The following is a 6,001-nucleotide window of genomic DNA, read 5'->3' as shown; positions in this document are numbered from 1 at the left end:
CTAGAGATGATAAAAATGTTTGGTGAATAAAAAAAAAGAAAAAAGTAGCAACTTCTGATTAAATCATGCAACATAATCAGGAATTCTGTTTGTACAGTGTTTTATCAAAAGAGAGAGAGAGAGAGAGAGAGAGAGAGAGAGAGAGAGAGAGAGAGAGTATCTGGGTCTGCGGCATGTGTGGTTGTCAGTCAATGTGCAGTAGTTTACTACCCTTCTTGCAGAAACACAGATTATAATTGCGGCGCAACAAGTAAAAATAAAGCACTTTAAAGTGAGGGACTGTGTAGTCTGTGTGTTTAATCACAGGTAGGGTCGCGGGTCTGATATTTACGGGTCCGGATTTAGGTTTCCGTACCGACTTTTGCGGGTGCGGGTTTGCAAAATAGGACCCGTGCAGGACTCTGAGCCAGGCTGGTGACTCTGAGTGTCGATCCGTCAGTCCACCACATTAGTCTAGACAAAAATGAAACATTAACGAGTTAACGAGTGCGTCGACCACCCGGGACTAAATCCTGAACATGGAGACAGACTTGAAAACAATCACAATATGTAACTGTCCTCTAGCACCACCATCTGGTCAAAATGATAACACTTCATTTTATGATCACCTGCAAAACTCATGACATTCCCATCAACCTGTTTAGTGCTAATTAACATCCAGTATCCAGTTACCATAATAATCTCATATGTTCTCAGTAATGTTATCACTGACTGATGCTTTATAGATTTTCTTATGGTAGTGTCCATCCTAAGGTTGTAACTATTTTCTCTTTTTGTTATTGAGTTTTTGTTTGTTAGTTTGTTTTTGCATTGTTGTGTTTTTTTTTTTTTTGTTTGTTTTTTTTGAGTATTTGTTTGGGACCCTCTTTTATCCTGATATAATAAATTTACTTCTACTTTTCTTGTCAACTACATGATTTTTATTCCTTTATCTTTTTATCCAGAGACTATTTTTCTCTATATGTAAATACAGCATCTTCTGTGGGTTTATAGATCTTTATTTTATACACCGTCTGTGATACTAACAAGCAGCTGAGTGATAGTGACTAATGTTTGTCTTGGTGGTGATTTTGAAGGTTACGTTTCCATTAAATGATAAACAGGTATGATAAACAGGTTTTTGATTGGCAGGTGTCTCAGCCTGTCATACCCAAGTTTCAACTGGGAGACAAATATTTTAAATTCATTGTTTGATTACAGTGAAAACAGAAGCAGACAGACCAGTTGGCAATGTGACACATTCACTTCCTGTTGTTTTTTTTTCTTTCCAGTACAGAGCAGCATAAACAGGTAACAGAAGAAGTTAAACAGCAGGATGTCTGGGGTCAAGTGTGTCGTGTTTTTGGTGGTCGTGAACTTTCTGTGGAGTCTTGTCAGAGGAGGTGAGTGAGGCGTTCACAGCCTGTCTGATCTTATTCCAGTTTAAACATAAAGATATACAGATATGTTTAAACTTGGTATATTGTTCTGCATGTATTGTATGTTATAGTGAATGAAGATATTATATTAAAACTTAAAAAGGTCCAAAAAAGTACAAAAAAGCTACTCTACTCTTTTTAAACATGTCACTGTTTGTGATTTATTGTTGATAACTTGTGTATCTCTTAAGTGTCATATGCACATCGATTTATATCTATCGATATAATCACAGACAATCACAGACATTATGGGTCAACTTACTCTTGCACTTACTCTTAACTTACACTTAATTGTCTGACTTTCAAATAATTCAATTGAGAACTATTTATCCTGATTTCAATTTTAGCTCATATTGTCTGATAATCCGATTTGATAACACTGAGAACAGCTTACTTTTTATCGCCCTTTAAAAGTCATAACAAAATCCTTTGACTGGTCACTCTTGAAGGGCACACAGCTGGGTCCAGGTCCAGCAGAGTCTGGTCTGTGCTGCTGCTCTGGGCTTCAACACAACACACACAGAGCTTTGAGTGTGAATAATGATGGTGGAGTGATGCGAGTGGAGAACAGTCGTGGACAATCAGAGATCCTCGTCTCACCTCTGAGCTTTGGTCTGGCTGTCATGTTCCCCACACAGAGAGCTTTTAGAGGGAGGGACTCCCTCCTCTCTCTCCTCACACTGATCCATGCTGCCGAGGTCACATCCACATCGGTCACACACACTTTCTACCTGCATCTGGAGAGGAAACACACATCATAACATAATTTCTCTTCTTCTGTGAAATCCTTAATACCAGTTGCTCCTCCTGTGATTGGCTATTATTTTCTGTTATATATCAGTGTGAATGCAGGCAGACAGCAGTGTGAGGCAGAGAAAGCTGCCATCAGCTGCTGTACTTCTACTATCAGTCCACTAGATGGCATCATAAAGCTGCAGTGAAGTGAAGAGCTGCACACGTGATGCATGGAGGAGGAATTACATTCACTGACACACACTGAATTTGAGGGGAAGCCTCAGTTTCATTAACCTCTTCCACTCACCGAGGACACCGGCATCACACAGGCAAATTTTCAAAGGGCCCTCCTTCACCTCTCACCTCAAGATATCTGAATGAAAATGAGTTGTATCCAAAAAATCAGTTCTTACAGAAATCTCCAAATGTCAAACGTTTTTGACACCAAATCGCAGCATGAATTTTTCTATGGTGTTCCTAAAGGTCGTGGTGTCTTAATGTGGTATTTTGGAGGGTTATTTGGCCTTTTTTTTTTCAATTCTCGACTCAAGTGGTCAAAAATTGCTGCACTAACTTATGAGACATAACTGAGCGTGGGAATGGCCATCATATACTTCCATGTTAATGTTCCAAACCCTTATACACTGTAAACTTTCAAAATTCAAATTGGGGCCTTACCAAAACACAATGTTTATTACAGATTTATTACTAGAAAAACTTGACACACAGTGCTGAACTGCATCTCAAATTAATCTTCAGGCTCCCGGCTTTCAGATGATGTATACCACTTCTACTGTATGTGGCATATAATGTTGACCTGCTATCTCCCCCTAGCGATCCCCTGTTCCCACAAAAAATTGATCTATAGTAGGGTGGCAGGAGTGGAAGAGGTTAATATTCAGCAAAAGTAACGACACTTAAACCAATAGAATTACTCTTCAAGAATAGCCATAAAAGTTCTTTTCATCATTGTAACATCTTGGAAAAATATCATTTCATTCGAGTTTTGAGAGCTTTGAAAATTTTAAATATGCTTGTTTTATGTACAAGGCTTTGCATGGGCTACCCCACCTCCTTTAAATGAATTTATTAAACAGAGGGCCGACAGTGGCAATAGCACCAGCACCAGGGCCACCACTAGAGGGGACCGTGTGGTGCCATATAGATGCTCGTCATTTGGGCAAAATAAACTGTCAGTAAAGGCGCGGAAATATCGGGATGCCCTACCACTTCCAATAAGGGATCGCCCCACACATCTCACCTTTATGACTCAAAAGACTGTAACGTTGAAAGATGTCTACTTGATTTGACTCATTTGGACGCTGAAGCTTCATATTAGCTTCAGATAAACTTTTAAATACATTTTTGCACAGAAGGAGGACTGTGGATTTTGTCCCCCATCACTTACATTCCAAGTACATTATGAAGGGATCTTCTAATGGTCAGTATGAACAGGAGGAATGATTACAGCAAGAAAAACATGTTACAAGGTTCATTTGGGCTCCTGACAGACTTGAAAAACCCGTCCTTTAAATCATCGGCTGCAGACCAAAGGAGTAAGCGTTGTCTGACTTTTCGCAGCCATTTGGACGTCTTCTCATAAAAAAGCTTGGAAATTTACCAGTTTTGAAGGACAAGTTACAGATGTGAGTTAATGGTTTTGCAATTCCTTCCATTACTTTTATGATTGTTGTCATATCAATTTCATTCCAGTCTGTAGAATTTTTGTTCTTCTTAAAACCATTAACCACATCCTCCATATTATTTATGGTCTTATCATTATCAATAAAATACTGGCGGTAACTTTAGTTTCTTGATCCGTGTCTAATGTTTGTTGTTAAACACACTCCATATACCTTTGATGTTGTTTTTGTTATTACTGTACTGTATATTTTATTATAGTATTCCTTCTTACATATGTTTTTTTTCTGCCTCTATAGATTTATACTATGAATTTTCTATATAGTGTATTTTTCTTTTTGCAGACATTTAGTCAATTTGTGATCCATCCATCCATGTATATTTTTGTTTTCTATTATATTGTTGTATTGGAAATTTTGTGTCATAGAATGATTTGAATATTTGTAGGAATGTTTCATATGCTTTGTCAATATCTTCTTCTTTGTATACTATTTTCCAGTTTTGTGTTAATAGACTTTTGAATGCATTCCTCTGTTTTCAATCTTTGATATTTTATTGGCTTCTTTAACCTTCCTATAATTATAGTCATAAACTATAAAACCTGGTAAATAGTCACTGATGTCATCTAATAACACCCCGCTCACTTTATTGTCTTCCATAATGTTTATGAATATATTGTCTTATTAGCATGGCACAGTTATTGTGCTTGGTCTAGTGATTTTTGGATATAAAAACTCTCTAGCTGGAGCATTGGTGTTATGCCACTTTGATTATGCTGCCACCTTTTGGTACAGTAGCTCCTCACAGTCTCTTAAAAACAAATTACAGACTGCACAAAATAAATTAATAAGAGTAGTTTTAAAGCTGTCCCCCTGCACACATCTCAATGCAGTTCATTTAAAAAAAAAAAATTGTATCTTCTCCCCATGGAAAAAAGGGTGGTGCAACTTAAGATGAGTATTTCCCACAAGATTGTGTACAAATCTGCACCTCCCCACCTATCCAACCATTTAAATCTAGTAAAAATAACAAACACTCCCACAGCACTAGAGGCAGTCTAACAAATATTATTTCTATGAGATTTAAAACATGTTTTGGGAAAAATACATCTTTATATACAGCTTCATTTCAGTGGAACAAGCTGCCTATAAGTAAACCCAGTTGAGAGGAGTTTTAAGACAGATCTCATCAAGTGGATGTTAAATAATTTGTAGATGTACAAATGCTTGATGTTTTACTGTCTACTTGGATTTTTTAAGTCTAATGTCATTCTTTCATGACACTTTCTTATTCAAGCTGCTATCTTGCTCTACAATAGAGGATCACAATGGAAATAAGGGCTATTTGTGTATTTTAATCCTCGACAATTTTAAAAATCTTATATGGAGTCTGTCTTTGTGATCAGCCTGTCATGTATGTTTTAAATTTTGTCAAATAAATCTATCTATCTATCTATCTATCTATCTATCTATCTATCTATCTATCTATCTATCTATCTATCTATCTATCTATCTACCTCAAACTATACATTGCACTGATAAACTCTTCAGTCATTTTGTGCTTATGTGGATAAGAAGATGCACAGGAGGAGGACTGTGGATTTTGTCCCCCATCACTTCCATTGTAAGGTCATTATGAAGAAATCTTCTAATGGTCAGTATGAACAGGAGGAATGATTACAGCAAGAAAAACATGTTTCAATGTTCATTTGGCCTCCTGATTGTTGTTTTAAGAAAGACCTGAAAATTGTGAACGGTACATTACTACCCATCATTAGATGACAATAAAAACCATTATACATGTGAATTGCTTCACAATATTGCGATATTACCAACTAACTAAAGAAAACACGGGTTGACAGAAAAGTAAGTAATAACTTAAAATAACTCTGCTCTCTGTTGCTTCAATAGAAATGTCTTCTACTGTGTGTAACTGTGAACCTTTACAACTCATGGATGATAACATTTAATCTACCATCACTGATATTAATAGTGAGGACAAAATATTAGAAACACCTCTCAGTACAAGGCAACATGATTCAACAGCAGCACAAACTACAGCCTCAAAAATGACCATGAATTGAATCAACACCTCTTAAAAGAGTTCAGCAAATACTGAACATTAATATCTGTATGATGGATTTACTGGTGAGATGGTTAACAGGATATAAAAGCAGAAAAAACATGTTTCTACAACAGAAAGTTATA

This window comes from Thunnus albacares, chromosome 21, assembly GCF_914725855.1.
Source record: "Thunnus albacares chromosome 21, fThuAlb1.1, whole genome shotgun sequence".
NCBI classification, from domain to species: Eukaryota; Metazoa; Chordata; class Actinopteri; order Scombriformes; family Scombridae; genus Thunnus; species Thunnus albacares.
Note: the sequence above shows the minus strand (reverse complement) of the source record.